Here is a 19,054-nt window from a genome sequence, read left to right as displayed (position 1 = left end):
GAACGCCATTTTGCATCATCTAAACTCGAGAAAAGTATGGACTATTATATATTGCTGGAAATCCCTGGATGTCTACTTTCCAACACAATTAAGAGCGCACCATTTGGAGTTCTGTAGCTCCAGAAAATCCACTTTGAGTGCAGGGAGGTCAGAATCCAGCAGCATCTACAGTCCTTCTTCAACCTCTGAATCTGATTTTTGCTCAAGTCCCTCAATTTCAGCCAGAAAATACCTGAAATCGTAGAAAAACACACAAACTCATAGTAAAGTCCAAAAATGTGATTTTTATTTAAAAACTAACAAAAATGTACTAAAAACTAACTAAATTATACTGAAAACTATGTAAAAACAACGCCAAAAAATGTATAAATTATCCGCTCATCAATCACGTGTGGGCGTCGATTGCAAATCGACGTAACAATCCAACGCCCAGAAAGTTAGGCTGGAATCGTGTGGCTGGTATGCGTTAGTCACAAATTGGGCCACGCGTTCGCATTAGTGACGCGAACGTGTCACCTTCACTTCACACACACCACGCGAAAGCGTGAGTGACGCGTACGCGTCGCGTGAATATTATTGCCCCCCCAAAAGGAAATAGAGAGTTGCGCCAAAACGACGCTGGAATTGTTCATTTAGCACAATTCTGAGTGACGCGTACGCGTGCCCCACGCGTACACGTCACTTTCATTATCTCTCAATTACGCGATCGTGTCATTGATGCGTTCGCGTCATTGCCCTTCCACCCTAACCGCGCGTTCGCGTGACCCACGCGTCCGCGTGGATTCAAATACACTAACCCCCAACCCACGCAAAACCCTAACCCCTTTCGCGTCCCAAAACCCACCCCCTACCCCTCTGCACTCTCCCTCTTCCCTTTGCCACCACCGATCAAGCAACCACCACCCAGCCCCGCCGCGCTGTGCCCCTACCACCGCGTCGTCCTCACAGCACCCCCTCCTCCCTCCCCTTCTTCTTCCCTCTCCCTTCCCATCTCCCCTCCTCCCTCCACGACCCCAACCACAGTACCACCGCCACCACTGAGGACCTCCGGCCAACCACCACCCCCCCATAACCCTCACCATCCTCGCCCCCTTCAACCTTCCCTCCATATCCCCCTTTCTCCCCCAACCACTCAGAACTGCCGCCCTACCTCCACCACGGACTGCTGCCACTTCTCCTTCCAGCGCCGCCGCGTCACCACCGCTACTACCACACCACCACCATCTCCTTGAGCCCAATTCTTGTTCCTCTGCACACCAGGTTCCGCCAAACAGCGATTCCTCTTTCCATAGTTAGTTAGTTTTTCAAATTATGTTCAAATTAGGATAGTTAGAGATGCATGATCGTAGTGGATTTTAGGTGGTTAGGTATCTAGGATGTGGTTAGTGGATTTAGGCCTAATAATTGCACCATTCTTGTTAATTGTTTCATCTGTTTCGCAATTTGAATTTGTTGTGATGATAATGCTGTTCATATGCTGCTCTTTACTATTCTTTGATGCAGATTGAGTTTGTTTATTTTGAATTCATGTGAATTACTATTTGTTACTCTTTTCTGCACTACCTTATTACCATATGAACCGTTTCTGCTGTTGTTTATTAACCGGGAATGTTCAATTTTTAGCCAAAATACTGCCCAATTTTTTTCAGCAACATGTTTCAATCAACTCCCATTCATGAATTAGTTTTGGAAATTTTAAGTTTGCACTAATCCATTTCAACCAAAACAATTCATGAATGCACGGGCTAGCTTTCTTATTCTTTCTGATTCCCTTATTCATTAAACAACATTATTGATGATTTCACTTTAATTTTGCATCAATAATCTGCAATATTTACTTGAATTTGAGTTACTTGTTATTCAAATTTGTGCAATTTTAATTAATTGGGAACCAAAACACCATGCCACTTACTTTAACTTCATTTTTAACTCTTAACTACTTTAACTTTCTAACTTTTCTATTAGTTTTCAACTAACCACTTTTAAACCACTTCAAGGCATGATTACTATTTTTCCTTATTAACAAGAATTTTGCATATAATAGATTTTGGATTGTGATTTTCATTCTCAAACTTTTCATTTGAATACAATTCAAAATTTTACATCTATTTAACTCAATTCATACTTCTATTGCTACTTTATGCATCTTTTGCCACTCTATGCTTATATTGATAAAATCCTATTTGCTTACCTGTTTTCCTGCTTTAGTTCTTAAACTGTATCCTGGAATTTCTGCTTTTCAGGTTGTATGACCCTAAAAGTAAAGGAAAGGGCAAGGCAACCACAGGAAAAAGGAAAAGAGGAGAATCCTCTACCTCTATTTAGGATATCCTCCATGACGATTCCTGGCGGAAAAAGAACTTTACCCCGCAAGAAAAGGCTGATCAGTTGGTGACTGCCACAGACCCTGTCAAGTTTGCCAACAGATACTGTGAGATAAAGTATCCAATTTTTGCCACTTCCAGAAACCTATACCTGGAAAGGACCTTCAAAATTCCAGAAGAACTCAAACAATAAACTTCAGAACAAATTAAACAGAGAGGCTGGTTCTTCTTGGAAAGAAACTTGACTGAAGTCAACTCATTCTGGGTCAGAGAATTCTACTGTAACTACTTCAAAATGTCCCAGGATGCAGTACAGCTTAGAGGAAAGCAAATTCTGATTACTGAGGAAGCCATTGAAGAAATCCTCCAACTTCAGCCTAAGTTAGATCAGCCAGACGGTTACCAAAAGGTTGAGGAGGATATGAGATTCATGAGATTTGACTGGGACACAGTCAAGAGGACTATAGCTCTTGATCCTACTGTCCCACGGGTCATGAGCAAGTCCACAGTGGCCCCAAAAGGAATTAAGCTCATTTATCTGAATGATGAGGCTCGGCTTTGGCAAAAGATTTTGAGTAACTACGTGATGCCGAGCACTTATGAGACGGAGGTGCCAGTTGCCATGATCACCCTCATCTGGTGTGTGATGGAGGGAAAGGACTTATATCTTCCCCGCTTCATCCGGTATTACATAGCCAGAGTCCATGTCAGAGGCACCCTCCCTTTTTCATATTTGATCACTCAGTTGGGCCGCCGAGCTGAGGTGCCCTGGGAGATTGCTGATGAAAAGCCAACCGCCACAGACTGCAAGAAGATTATCCCTCACAGCAGGAAGTTCCAGGCCTTGGGCTACCGACCTCCTTTTCTCACTGACTCTACTGAGGCAGCCACATCTTCTGCTGCTCCTTCAGCACCTACTGCCCCAGCCACCACTACTGCATCCTCACCTGCCTCAGAGCCCATCTACCACCTCGTGCATCGCCTATTTGACCGGTTTGACCAGATAAAGCGCCGCAACCAGCGGCGATATGAGAGATTTGAGCGTCGCAGCAAGCGACGCTATGAGCACTTAAAGTTGACGATCCGATCCGACAGTGACATTCCCTCCGAGCCTGACACCCCCTTCTGAGCCATCTGAGGAGGAGGCGGACGATCACGAGGAGGAGGCACGTGCAGAGGATGAGCAGGCAGGACCTGAGCAGGCTGTGCCACATCATGAGGAGCCTTATCAGATACAGCCGGCTGATCCAGAGATCCCTCTACGGACAGAGCCTCCGCTTCAGCAGCCAGACCCTCCGACACTCATACAGACTGCAGAGCCTCAGATCACCACAGAGACACCTACTGCACATCCGTCCGGAGATGACCCTTCTTCACACCTAGCTTGATTGAGCATCGAGGACGATGCTATTATTTAAGTGTGGGAAGGTCGCCATCTCTGGCGAACTTTATTTTGGTGAACCACTTTTCAAACTCTCTTTTATCCTATTTTGTTTATTTTCTGTATTTTTATTTTTATTTTATCCTATCTTATTTATCTTTCAGTACTTGCACATTTTTTCTTTTGCTGTATTTTTACTTTATTTCTGCATTTTGCACTTTGGTTTATATATATATATCTTAGATATTTAGTTTAGTTTGCACTTTTAGCTTATTAAGTTGTGATATAGAAAATATGGATTAACTAGTTTAGTTTACCCTTTTAGCATATGATAATTTGGTTTAATTGAAAATAAAAAGAGTAAACTAGAAACTTTAGTATAACAGAATCACAACAATCCACACACCTTATATATATATATAGCAATAAATGTTGGTTAATTGACAACATTTTTCAAGAAAAATACTAAATTTTATAAAAGCCATTCTAAGATTCACATTGAGTTGAATGGAAACTCTTGATTTCTACTTGCATGACATACATAACTGATATATGATTTTTGAGCCAAAGAACACACAACCCGTGAGTTTTTGAGCTTAATTGTATGGTTATACTCAACCATAAATTTCATTCCTGTGTGTTTCACACTTCTTTTCTATGCTTGTAATCTTAACTTTGTTTCCATCTATATGTCCAATATAGAATGTAGATACATACATGCATGTTATTGAGGCCATTGCTTGTTTTTCTCACTTATCCCAAATAAAGCCTACCTCCTACATCACTCTTGTTAGCTCCCTTGAGCCTATTAATCCCCTTTTGTTCTATAACCACATCACTAGCCTTAAGCAGAAAAACAAATTAAAAATCCCAAGTTGAATCCTTGGTTAGCTTAAGATAGAGATTGTGTATCTACTAAATGTGGAGAAACGTGGGAACATGGGTTGATAGGAAAGGATTAAATTAATAAGAATAATCAGAAATTTGGGAGCATGCTCATGTGAAACCAAGAAAAAGTAAAATACCATGTGCATTGATATATGTTATGTTTAAAAAAAATAAAAAAAATCCCTTTTAATTAAATAAATAAATAAGGGGACAAAATTACCCCAATAATGAGTTTAGTGAAGAAGTCAATGCACATGAAGGTAAAATCAAAATAAAGTTGGTGCATGAGTATGTAATAAGAAAGTGGGAAAATTGGGAAGACCAGGATAATTTTAAATTTTTATAGAGAATGTATATGTTAGGTGAGATCTTAGACTAATCAGGGATTCAACTTATAGCTCACTTAGCCTTATATATATCCTCACCTTTACCTTGGCCCCATTACAACCTTCAAAAAGACCTCATGATGTTTGTATGTATGCATTAGATATTTGTTGATTGGTTAGATGAAGAACAAAGTTTTAGAAAGCATGAAGAGAAAGGAATAGAGTGATTAACCCCAAACACTGAGTGACTAGAGAGTAAACACAAAATCCAGTGAGGGTTCAATAGCTCATCTCCATATATCCCTGTTTAATTGTTAATTGTCATGCAAGTTTGTGAATTCCTTTGACTCAACTCAATGTTGAAAGTGCTTTAACATGATTTAGGCTTGGCTATGCATATGTGATTCCTTGAAAATATGAATCAAATTAACCACATGTAAGCTCTGTATATATAGGTGGATGATAATTGGAATTGCATGATTCATTTAGGTAGCTTGCATTTAGAATAGATTGCATTGCATAAGATTTCACCATTCTACCTTCACTTTTTTTTCTCTTAGATTTAGCATGAGGACATGCTATTGTTTAAGTGTGGGGAGGTTGATAAACCTCTATTTTATGATTCATCTTGTGCTCAAATTGAGTATTTTTATCAATTCTTCACCCACTTATTCATATGAATTGCATGGTTTTACTTTCCCTTCCTTATTTTATAATATATGTGAAAACATATTTCCTATGCTTTAAAAATATTAATTTTAATTATCCTTTATTACCATTCGATGTCGTGATCTGTGTGTTAAGTATTTTCAGTCTTGATAGGGCAGAAATGCCTTAGAAGACAGAAAGGAAACATACAAGAATGGAGGGAAAGCACAAAAATGGAGTTTTGAAGAAAAGCCAGCGACGCGCATGCGTAGACGACGCGGACGCGTGCCTAGCGCAAAATGGTAGCGACGCGTACGCGTGGACGACACGGACGCGTGACCAGAAAAAAACTCCAAACGACGCGAACGCGTGACCCACGCGTATGCGTGACGGACGCCACGTACAAGAATCTGCAGAAAACACCCTCAGCGATTTCTGGGCCCCTTTCGGCCCAGATCCAAGCCCAGAAACACGGAATAGAAGCCAGAGAATGGGGGAATCGAAGAGGATGATGGAGAGAACATTGATAATTCACAATTTTAGGTTTTAGATGTAGTTTTTAGAGAGAGAGAGAGAGAGAGAGGCTCTCTCCTCTCTCTTAGGATTTTAGGATTTAGGATTTCTATTATGATTAGGCTACTTCTCTTCTATTACAGGTTCAATATTCCTTTAATTAATATTTCTCTTCCACTTTTATTTATTCTAATGCTTTTACTTGTATTTGACTTATGTTGCAAAATTGGCTTATGAACCTTCTCATGTTAGATTTGAATATTCTATTTAATGCATATTGAGGTATTTCATATTTAAGATTGCTTTCTTCAAATTTATGCTATTAATGCTTTTAATTTAATTTAGATTTTTCTCCTTTTGGTTTTGGTTAAGTAATTGGTAACACTTGAGTTGTCAAACTCAGCAGTTGATTGAGATTTGGGAATTGCTGATTGATTTGGATCGCTCTAAAGCTAGTCTTTCCACAGGAGTTGACTAGGACTTGAGGATCAAATTAATTAGTCCACTTGACTTTCCTTTATTTAGTAAAGGTTAACTAAATGGGAGCAACAAACAATTCTCATCACACCTGATAAGGATAACTAGGATAGAATTTTCAGTTCTTATACCTTGCCAAGAGATTTTCTAATTATTAATTTATTTTTCTTGTCATTTAAATTACTTGTTCCTTATTTTAAAAAATCCAAAACAAAATATACTTTTTCCATAACCAATAATAAATCATACCTCCCTGCAATTTCTTGAGAGACGACCCGAAGTTTCAATACTTCGGTTATCAATTTTATTGGGTTTGCTTAAGTGACAAACAAGTTTTTCTATGAAAGGATTATTGCTTAGTTTAGAAACTATACTTGCAACGAGAATTTATTGTGAATTCTAAACCATCAATCTTCCGATCATCAGGCATTCCAAAATTGATTTGAGTTGAAATTTTTCATGGAAACATGCTTAAACTATATATTGTAGAACATAGTCTTTGAACTAGAACACACAACTATGTGAGTTTTGAGCCTTAATATGTGGTTACATCATATTAACCACTATTTCATTCTTGTGTGTGTTATTCTCTTTCTATGATTATAATCTTTGATTTGTTTGATTCTTTATGTCCATTATTTTGTGTATATATGCATTTATGTGATTGAGGCCATTATTTCAATTAGCTCACTCACCCAAATAGCCTTACCCTTTTATCTACCTTTGTTTGCCCACTTTGAGTTTTATTAATTCCCTTTTGTTCTCAATTTTAGCACATTACTAGCCTTAAGTGAAAAAAATAATAAATATCCTTAATTTGGATCTTTGATTAGCTTTGGCTAGTGAGAGTGTGTAATATCTAAGTGTGGGAAAATTGGGAACATTGGTTGATAAAAGTGTGTTTTGTAGTTTTATTGAAAATCTTAGAAATTGGGTACATACTCATGTATTAATTGTGTAAACCATATGCATTGACACTTGTGTATATGCTTCTCTTTGAAAAAAAAAAGAAAAAAAAGAAAGCAATAAAAAGGGGACAAATGCCCCAATAAAAAGTAATAATAACAATGCATAGGGGATGTAAATTGAAAAGAATGAATGAGTATGTGAAAAATGAAATAATGGGTAGCTAGGTTGTATTTTAGAATTGTATAAGTTGTTATATGTTTGGTGAGAACTTAAGTTAATCAAAATTCAAATTCTATATCACTTGACCATATGCATCCTTACCTTAATCCTAGCCCCATTATAACCTTTGAAAAAGTCCTCATGATAATTATATGCATACATTGAATTATTGTTGATTGTTAGATGAAGAACAAATCTTAGAAAGCGTGATTAGAGGAGAATTGAGTGAATCAACCCTATACACTTGAACCATTAGAGCGTATACACATCCGGTGAGGGGTTCGATTACTCAATTCTATGTTTTCACCTATGATTATCTCTTATCTTGCAAGTTTGTAATTATTTTCTATGAATCAATTCAATTATGGATTTGACTTGGTCACTATTGCTTTAGCCCTTATGTTTATATATGTATTCTTAGAAATTGATTTATTTTGACTAAGTGGATACATATATGGAATTAGATAGTATTAGGTAGAGTAGTTGTATGCATTTAGATAGATTGCATATGGATATAGTTTGCATTGAATAAATGTTGATACCCCTTTCTTGTATCTTTCTTGATGTTTAGCATGAGGACATGCTTTGTTTAAGTGTGGAGAGGTTGATAAACCATAATTTTATGGTTTATCTTGTATTGAAATGAGTGGATTTTATCAACTTATCTTGCACTTATTCACTGAAATAGCATGATTTCGTGATTTCTTCCTAAATTGTGCTTAAGAGTAAAAACATACTTTTTAGGCTCTTAAAATGCTAAATTAATTTACTTTAATTTCATTTGATGCCTTGATGTGTTTATTGAGTGATTTCAGGCTTACAAGGTAAGGATGGATTGAAGAAGTGAGGAAAAAGCATGCGAAAGTGGAAAATTCATGAAGAAATGGAGTTTGGAGAATTGCATGGTCATGTGTACGCATGCCTTATGCATATGCATGAATTTCATGTTGCGCGTACGCATGCCTCATGCCTACGCATGACTGTTAGCATGTGATTCACTTAAATGAACACGTGGGTTGCAATTTTAAGGCTTTCTTGGGTCTAATCCAACTCGTTTCTGAAGTATCTCATGCCAAATTGAAGAAGCAACAAGGGAGGAGCAATTAGGGCAGTTTAGGAACAAGTTTTAGGGTTTTTTTTCCAGAGAAACCTCTTCTCTCTAGAATTTAGGGTTCTTAGGTTAATATCTCCTTAGATTTAGGTTTTAATCATTATTTTAGTATAATTCTCCTTGTAGTTTCTTGTTCTAGCATCTTAATTCTTGTAGTTTTATTTGTTATTCCCTTTATTTTGTCACTTTCATGTTTATGAACTCTTGTTGATTTTAATTTTCTTTAATGCCATTTTTGTTTTCATGTTTATTGTTGCTTTTTTCAATTATTGTTATTGATTTCTTGCACTTGATAGTCTTAGATTTTACTATTCTTGCAATTTACCATGCTTTATGTTTACTAAAATGGTTGAATTAGTTTTAGAGTAGACTTTTGTATTATTGGCTTGTATTTTAGAAATTAGATAATCTTGAGTCATTAATGTCTAATTTAATTGGATTGATAATCTAAAGTTATTAGTTGATCTTGTATTCACTAACGTTAACTGCTTACTAAGCTCAATTAGTAAAGTGGTTATGATTTGTGAATTAAAATCAATTATGCCTACTTGACCTTTTCCCGATGTTAGAAATAACATAATAGGATTATTCTTGATAATTATTGTGTTTAGATTAATGACAAGAATAGAAAACCTTGATTCTCATTCCTTGCTAAGAGTGTCGTTTTAGCATTTATATTCCTTTAGTTATTTACTTTACTTTTTTGCTATTTAAATTCTTGTCAATTGCTATCCCACTGGTGCACGAAATTGTGATCTCAGACAACGGCGTCAAAAACTCTGTACGCACGTCTTAATAAATTGTTTTTCATTCACAACTTCGATACAACTAACCAGCAAGTGCACTGGGTCGTCCAAGTAATAAACCTTACGCGAGTAAGGGTCGATCCCACGGAGATTGTTGATATGAAGCAAGCTATGGTCACCTTGTAAATCTCAGTCAGGCGGATATAAAATAGTTATGGAGTTTTCGAACATAAATAATAAATAGATAGAAAATAAGGATAGAAACACTTATGTATATCATTGGTGAGAATTTCAGATAAGTGTATAGAGATGCTTTCATTCCTCTGAACCTCTGCTTTCCTGCTGTCTTCATCCAATCAGTCTTACTCTTTTCCATGGCTGGCTTTATGTAAGGACATCACCTTTGTCAATGGCTACTTTTGATCCTCTCTGGAAAATGGTCCGATGCGCTGTCACTGCATGGCTAATCATCTGGAGGCATCACCGTGGTCAATGGCTGCATCCTATCCTCTTGTGAAAATGGTCCAAATGCTCTGTCACAGCACGGCTAATCATCTGAGGTTCTCGATCATACTGGAATAGAATTCACCCTCCTTTTGCGTCTGTCACTACGCCCAGCACTCGCGAGTTTGAAGTTCGTCACAGTCATTCAATCCCAGAATCCTACTCGGAATACCACAGACAAGGTTTAGACTTTCCGGATTCTCATGAATGCCGCCATCAATCTAGCTTACACCACGAAGATTCTGATTAAGAGAACCAAGAGATACTCATTCAATCTAGGGTAGAACGGAAGTGGTTGTCAGGCACGCGTTCATAGGGAATGATGATGATTGTCACGTTCATCACATTCATGTTGAAGTGCGAATGAATATCTTAGAAGCGGAATAAGTTGAATTCAATAGAAAAACAGTAGTACTTTGCATTAATCTTTGAGGAACAACAGAGCTCCACACCTTAATCTATGGAGTGCAGAAACTCTACCGTTGAAAAATACATAAGTTAATAGAGGGTAAGCATGGCCGAGTGGCCAGCCTCCCATGGAGGTCTAGAGATCTAAAAATGATCAAAAGATGTTCCAAGATGATCCAAGATGCCTAATACAATAGTAAAAAGTTCTATTTATAATAAACTAGTTACTAGGGTTTACAGAAGTAAGTAATTGATGCATAAATCCACTTCCGGGGCCCACTTGGTGTGTGCTTGGGCTGAGCTTGAATGTTACACGTGTAGAGGTCAATCTTGGAGTTGAACGTCAGTTTGTAACGTATTTCTGGCGTTCAACTCTGGCTTGTGACGTGTTTCTGGCGTTTAACTCCAGACAGCAGCGTAGAACTGGCGTTCAACACCCTTTTACGTCGTCTAAACTCGGCCAAACTATAGACTATTATATATTTCTGAAAAGCCCTGGATGTCTACTTTCCAACGCAATTGGAAGCGCACCATTTTGAGGTCTGTAGCTCCAGAAAATCCACTTTGAGTACAGGGAGGTCAGAATCCAACAACATCAGCAGTCCTTCCTCAACCTCTGAATCTGATTTTCGCTCAAGTCCCTCAATTTCAGCCAGAAAATACCTGAAATCACAGAAAAACACACAAGCTCATAGTAAAGTCCAGAAATGTAAATTTAACATAAAAACTAATGAAAACATCCCTAAAAGTAACCAGATTCTACTAAAAACATACTAAAACAGTGCCAAAAAGCGTATAAATTATCCGCTCATCACAATACCAAACTTAAATTGTTGCTTGTCCCCAAGCAACTAAAAATTAAATAGGATAAAAAGAAGAGAATATACTATAAATTCCAAACTATCAATGAAACATAGCTCCAATTAAATGAGCGGGACTTGTAGCTCTTTGCCTCTTGAATAGTTTTGGCATCTCACTTTATCCATTGAAGTTCAGAATGATTGGCATCTATAGGAACTCAGAGTTCAGATAGTCTTATTGATTCTCCTAGTTCAGCATGATGATTCTTGAACACAGCTATTTTATGAGTCTTGGCCGTGGCCCTAAGCACTTTGTTTTCCAGTATTACCACCGGATACATAAATGCCACAGACACATAATTGGGTGAACCTTTTCAGATTGTGACTCAGCTTTGCTAAAGTCCCCAATTAGAGGTGTCCAGGGTTCTTAAGCACACTCTTCTTTTGCTTTGGACCTTGACTTTAACCGCTCAGTCTCAAGTTTTCACTTGACACCTTCACGCCACAAGCACATGGTTAGGGACAACTTGGTTTAGCCGCTTAGGCCAGGATTTTATTCCTTTAGGCCCTCTTATCCACTGATGCTCAAAGCCTTGGGATCCTTTTTATTTACCCTTGCCTTTTGGTTTTAAGGGTTATTGGCTTTTTGCTCTTGCCTCTTGGTTTGAAGAGCTTTTGGCTTTTTCAGCTTGCTTTTGCTTTTTCTATTTTCTTATTTTTTTTCGCCTATATTTTTTTTTCTGCAAGCTTTGTTCTTTGCTGCTTTTTCTTGCTTCAAGAATTATTTTTATGATTTTTCAGATTATCAAATAACATGTCTCCCTATCATCATTCTTTCAAGAGCCAACATATTTAACATTCTTAAACAACAACTTCAAAAGACATATGCACTGTTCAAGCATTCATTCAGAAAACAAGAAGCATTGTCACCACATCAATATAATTAAACTAAGTTCAAGGATAAATTCGAAACTCATGTACTTCTTGTTCTTTTTGAATTAAAATAGTTTTCATTTAAGAGAGGTGATGGATTCATAGGACATTCATAACTTTAAGACAAAGATACTAAATACTAATGATCATGTAATGAAGACACAAACATGGATAAGCACTTAACATAGAGAAAACGAAAAACAGAAAATAAGAACAAGGAATGAGTCCACCTTAGTGATGGTGGCGTTTCCTTCTTGAGGAACCAATGATGTCCTTGAGCTCTTCTATGTCTCTTCCTTGTCTTTGTTGCTCCTCCCTCATTGCTTTTTGATCTTCTCTTATTTCATGAAGGATGATGGAGTGCTCTTGATGTTCCACCCTTAATTGTCCCATGTTGGAACTTAATTCTCCTAGGGAGGTGTTGATTTGCTCCCAATAGTTTTGTAGAGGAAAATGCATTTGAGGCATCTCCGGGATCTCATGGTGATGAGCTTCATGCGTCTCTTGAGATCCATGAATGGGCTCTCTTGCTTGCTCCATCCTTTTCTTAGTGATGGGCTTCTCTTCCTCAATGGGAATGTCTCCTTCTATGAAAGCTCCAGCTGAGTAACATAGATGGCAAATAAGATGAGGAAAAGCTAGCCTTGCCCCAGGAGAGGGCTTTTCGGCTATTTTGTAGAATTCAAGGGAGATGACTTCATGAACTTCTACTTCCTCTCCAATCATGTTGCTATGAATCATGATGGCCCGATCCACAGTAACTTCAGATCGGTTGCTAGTGGGGTGGAGCGTTGGATGAACTCCAACCATCCTCTAGCCACAGGCTTGAGGTCCAGTCTTCTTAATTGAACCGGCTTGCCTTTGGAGTCAATCTTCCATTGAGCTCCTTCCACACATATGTCCATGAGGACTTGGTCCAACCTTTGATTAAAGTTGACCCTTCTAGTGTAGGGGCGTGCATCTCCTTGCATCATAGGCAAGTTAAACGCCAACCTCACATTTTTTGGACTAAAATCTAAGTATTTCCCCCGAACCATTGTAATATAATTCTTTGGGTTTGGGTTCTTACTTTGATCATGGTTCCTAGTGATCCATTCATTGGCATAGAACTCTTGAACCATTAGGATGCCGACTTGTTGGATGGGGTTTGTTAGAACTTCCCAGCCTCTTCTTTGGATTTCATGTCGGATCTCTGGATACTCATTCTTCTTGAGCTTGAAAGGGACCTCGGGGATCACCTTCTTCTTGGCCACAACATCATAGAAGTGGTCTTGATGAGTTTTGGAGATGAATCTTTCCATCTCCCATGACTCGGAGGTGAAAGCTTTTGTCTTCCCTTTCCCTTTTCTAGAGGATTCTCTGGTCTTGGGTGCCATCAATGGTAATGGAAAAACAAAAAGCTTATCCTTTTACCACACCAAACTTAGAATATTGCTCGCCCTCGAGCAAGAGAAGAAAGAATAGATGAAGAAGAAGAAGAAAATATGGAGGAGAGGGGGAGAGGTGTATTCGGCCAAGAAGAGAAGAGAGGGTTGTGTTGTGTGAAAATGAGGAGGAGTGGAGGGCTATATATAGGGAAGGGAGGGGGGTTAATTTCGGCCATATAGGGTGGATTTGGGTGGGAAATTGATTTTGAATTTTGAAGGTAGGTGGAGTTTATGAGGTAGGTTTATGGGGAAGAGTGGATGGATGTGAGTGGTGAAGTAGTGATAGGGAAGAGAGATTAAGGTGATTGGTGAAGAGTTTTGGGGAAGAGTGTTTATGGGATTATGTGAAAGAGGGGTAAGAAGAAGTGAGTGGAGGTAGGTGGGGATCCTGTGGGGTCCACAGATCCTGAGGTGTTCAAGGATTTACAACCTTGCACCAAATTAGGCATGCGAAATGCCCTTGCACACAACTCTGGGCGTTCAGCGCCAGATTGGTGCTTGTTCTGGGCGTTGAACGCCCATTTGTTGCCCATTTCTGGCGTTGAACGCCAGAACCATGCTTGTTCTGGGCATTCAGCGCCAGCTCTTCTCCAGGGTACAATTCTGGCGTTCAAACGCCCAGATGCTGCCCATTTTGGGCATTCAGCGCCAGAACCATGCTCTGTTCTGGCGTTGAACGCCAGCCAGATGCTTCTTACTGGCGTTTAAACGCCAGTAAGGTCTTCCTCCAGGGTGTGATTTTTCTTCTGCTGTTTTTGATTCCGTTTTCAATTTTTATATTTATTTTGTGACTCCACATGATCATGAACCTAATAAAACATGAAAGAACAAGAAAAATAAAATTAGATAAATAAAAATTGGGTTGCCTCCCAACAAGCGCTTCTTTAATGTCAATAGCTTGACAGTGGGCTCTCATGGAGCCTCACAGATGTTCAGAGCATTGTTGAGACTTCCCAACACCAAACTTAGAGTTTGGTTGTGGCCTCCCAACACCAAACTTAGAGTTTGACTGTGGGGGCTCTGGTTGACTCTGTTTTGAGAGAAGCTTACCGTGCCTTTTTTCCATGTTTACAGAAGGGTAACCTTAAGTTGTAAACACAAGGGAGTCCTCATTCAATTGAAGGACTAATTCACCTCTGTCAACATCAATCACAGCTCTTGTTGTGGCTAGGAAAGGTCTTCCAAGGATGATGGATTCATCCTCATCCTTCCCAGTATCAAGGATTATGAAATCAGCAGAGATGTAAAGGCCTTCAACCTTTACTAACACGTCCTCTACTTGTCCATAAGCCTGTTTTCTTGAATTGTCTGCCATCTCTAATGAGATTTTAGTAGCTTGCACACCAAAGATTCCCAGTTTCTCTATTACAAAGAGGGGCATGAGGTTTATCCCTGAACCAAGGTCACACAGAGCCTTTTCAAAGATCATGTTGCCTATGGTACAAGGTATTACAAACTTTCCAGGATCCTGTTTCTTCTGAGGCAATGTCAGTTGATCCAGATCACTTAGTTCATTGGTGAACAAGGGAGGTTCATCTTCCCAAGTCTCAATACCAAATAATTTGGTATTCAGCTTCATGATTGCACCAAGAAACTTGGCAGCTTGCTCTTCAGTAACATCCTCATTCTCTTCAGAAGAAGAATACTCATCAGAGCTCATGAATGGCATAAGGAGGTTCAATGGAATCTCTATGTTCTCTAGATGAGTCTCAGATTCCTTTGGTTCCTCAGAGGGAAACTCCTTATTGATCACTGGACGTCCCAGGAGGTCTTCCTCCTTGGGATTCACGTCCTCCCCTTCCTCTCCAGGTTCGGCCGTGTTGACTATGTCAATGGCCTTGCACTCTCCTTTTGGATTTTCTTCTGTATTGCTTGGGAGAGTACTAGGAGGGATTTCAGTGATCCTTTTACTCAGCTGGCCCACTTGTGCCTCCAAATTTCTAATGGAGGACCTTGTTTCATTCATGAAACTTACAGTGGCCTTAGATAGATCAGAGACTAAGTTTGCTAAACTAGAGGTATTTTGTTCAGAGTTCTCTGTCTGTTGCTGAGTGGATGATGGAAAAGGTTTATTATTGTTAAACCTGTTTCTTCCACCATTATTAAAGCCTTGTTGAGGCTTTTGTTGATCCTTCCATGAGAGATTTGGGTGATTTCTCCATGAGGGGTTATAGGTGTTTCCATAAGGTTCACCCATGTAATTCACCTCTGCTATTGCAGGGTTTTCAGGATCATAAGCTTCTTCTTTAGAAGATGCCTCTTGAGTACTGTTGGATGTAGCTTGCATTCCATTCAGACTCTGAGAAATCATATTGACTTGCTGAGTCAATATTTTATTCTGAGCTAGTATGGCATTCAGAGTATTAATTTCAAGAACTCCCTTCTTCATAGGCGTCCCATTACTCACAGGATTCCTCTCAGAAGTGTACATGAACTGGTTATTAGCAACCATGTCAATGAGTTCTTGAGCTTCTGCAGGCGTTTTCTTTAGGTGAATGGATCTACCTGCAGAAGTATCCAATGACATTTTAGCCAATTCAGATAGACCATCATAGAATATATCTAGCATGTCAGAAGGACACTTTTTGGTCAGTTCTTTGTATCTCTCCCAAGCTTCATAGAGGGATTCACCTTCTTTCTGTCTGAAGGTTTGAACATCCACTCTAAGCTTACTCAGCTTTTGAGGAGAAAAGAACTTGGCTAAGAAAGCCTTGACCAGCTTATCCCAAGAGTTCAGACTATCCTTAGGTTGAGAGTCCAACCATATTCTAGCTCTGTCTCTTACAGCAAAAGGAAAAAGCATGAGCTTGTAGATTTTAGGATCTACTCCATTAGTCTTAACAGTATCACATATCTGCAAGAATTCAGTTAAGAACTGAAAAGGATCTTCAGATGGAAGTCCATGAAACTTGCAGTTCTGCTGCATCAGAGAAACTAATTGAGGTTTAAGCTCAAAATTGTTTGCTCCAATGGCAATAATGGAGATGCTTATTCCATGTAAATTGGAATTAGGTGCAGTAAAGTCACCAAGCATCCTCCTTGCATTATTATTATTTTTGGCTGCCATCTCCTCTTCTTGTTCGAAAATTTCTGAAAGGTGCTTGCTGGATTGTTGTAATTTAGCTTCTCTTAGTTTCCTCTTCAGAGTCCTTTCAGGTTCTGGATCTGCTTCAACAAGAATGTTCATGTCCTTGCTCCTGCTCATATGAAAAAGAGGGACAGAAAAATAATAATAATAGGGGTCCTTTTTACCACAGTATAGAGGTCCCTGTGTGAGTAGAAGAAAAGAAGAAGAAAAAATTCGAACACAGATGGAAGAGGGGGTTCGAATTTGGGTGAGATGAAGTGTTAGTAGATGAATAAATAAATAGAAGGGGATAAGAGAGAGAGAGAATTTTCGAAAATAATTTTTGAAAAAGAGTTAGTGATTTTCGAAAATAGTTTTTGAAAAAGGTTAGTAATTTTCGAGAATTAAAATCAAAAATTAAAATAATTAGTTAATTAAAAAGAAATTTTGAAAAAGAGGGAAGATATTTTCGAAAATTAGAGAGAGAGGGAGTTAGTTAGGTAGTTTTGAAAAAGATAAGAAACAAACAAAAAGTTAGTTAGTTAGTTGAAACAAATTTGAAAATCAATTTTGAAAAGATAAAAAGATAAGAAGTTAGGAAAGATATTTTAAAATCAAATTTTTGAAAAAGATATGATTTTGGAAAAGATAAGATAGAAAGATATTTTTGAAAAGATATGATTGAAATTAGTTTTGAAAAAGATTTGATTTTTAAAATCACAATTAATGACTTGATTCACAAGAAATCACAAAATATGATTCTAGAACTTAAAGTTTGAATCTTTCTTAACAAGTAAGTAACAAACTTGAAATTTTTGAATCAAAACATTAATTGATGATGTTATTTTCGAAAATTAGGAGATAAAGGTAAAAAAAAAGATTTTTTGAAAAATATTTTTAAAATTTTTGAAAATAAATAAGAAAAATTAAAAAGATTTGATTTTTGAAAAAGATTTTGAAAAAGATAAGATTTTTAAATTGTAAATTTGATTTGACTCATAGAAACAACTAGATTTTAAAAATTTTTGAAAAAGTCAACTCAAATTTTCGAAATTTATGAGTGAAAAAGGGAAAGATATTTTTTTTTTTTTTGAATTTTTAATGATGAGAGGGAAAAACATGAAAACATCAAGATCAAACAAGAAGACTTACCAAGAACAACTTGAAGATCATGAAGAACACTATGAATGCATGAATTTTTCGAAAAATGCAAGATGAATATGCAATTGACACCAAACTTTCAACTTGACTCAAGACTCCAACAAGAAACATGAAATATTTTTTATTTTTATGATTTTATGAATTTTTTTGGATTTTTCGAAAATTATTTGAAAAAGAAAAATAAGGATTCCAAAATTTTTAATATGAATTCCAGGAATCTTGTATTCTTAGTCTAAAGCTCCAATCCGAGGGTTAGGCATGGCTTAATAGCCAGCCAAGCTTTAGTATGTAACTCAGACATGCCACGGATGACATTCCAATTAACTTGCCTCTATGCTGATGGTTGGAAGCCCCTATCCAAAAGAATTAGACATGGCTTTACAGCTAGCCAGGCTTCAACATGCTTCATGAAACTCTAGAATTCATTCTTACAAATTTTGAAGAAAAATGTATTTTTGAAAAGATTTATTTTTTTTTGAAAACTTTTTGAAAATAAGAAGAAAATTACCCAATCTAAGCAACAAGATGAACCGTCAGTTGTCCAAACTCGAACAATCCCCAGCAACAGCGCCAAAAACTTGGTGCACGAAATTGTGATCTCAGGCAACGGCGTCAAAAACTCTGTACGCACTTCTTAATAAATATTTTTTCATTCACAACTTCGATACAACTAACCAGCAAGTGCACTGGGTCGTCCAAGTAATAAACCTTACGCGAGTAAGGGTCGATCCCACGGAGATTGTTGGTATGAAGCAAGCTATGGTCACCTTGTAAATCTCAGTCAGGCGGATATAAAATAGTTATGGAGTTTTCGAACATAAATAATAAATAGATAGAAAATAAGGATAGAAACACTTATGTATATCATTGGTGAGAATTTCAGATAAGTGTATAGAGATGCTTTCGTTCCTCTGAACCTCTGCTTTCCTGCTGTCTTCATCCAATCAGTCTTACTCCTTTCCATGGCTGGCTTTATGTAAGGACATCACCTTTGTCAATGGCTACTTTTGATCCTCTCTGGAAAATGGTCCGATGCGCTGTCACTGCATGGCTAATCGTCTGGAGGCATCACCGTGGTCAATGGCTGCATCATATCCTCTTGTGAAAATGGTCCAAATGCTCTGTCACAGCACGACTAATCATCTGAGGTTCTCGATCATACTGGAATAGAATTCACCCTCCTTTTGCGTCTGTCACTACGCCCAGCACTCG

General features: G+C 38.0%; 1 non-coding gene across 1 annotated transcript; it reads left to right on the top strand.

Moving 5' to 3' along the window:
- The first annotated feature begins 16,181 nt into the window (after window positions 1-16,181).
- Window positions 16,182-16,285, top strand: LOC148544274 (small nucleolar RNA R71). Its single transcript, XR_015900301.1, has one exon. It is a non-coding gene; the product is annotated as a small nucleolar RNA R71 (small nucleolar RNA).
- The last annotated feature ends 2,769 nt before the right edge of the window (window positions 16,286-19,054 follow it).

The sequence above is a fragment of the Arachis ipaensis genome, chromosome B9 (assembly GCF_059453495.1).
Source record: "Arachis ipaensis isolate K30076 ecotype BB chromosome B9, ASM5945349v1, whole genome shotgun sequence".
NCBI lineage: Eukaryota > Viridiplantae > Streptophyta > Magnoliopsida > Fabales > Fabaceae > Arachis > Arachis ipaensis.
This window is presented reverse-complemented; position numbering and strand designations above follow the sequence as displayed.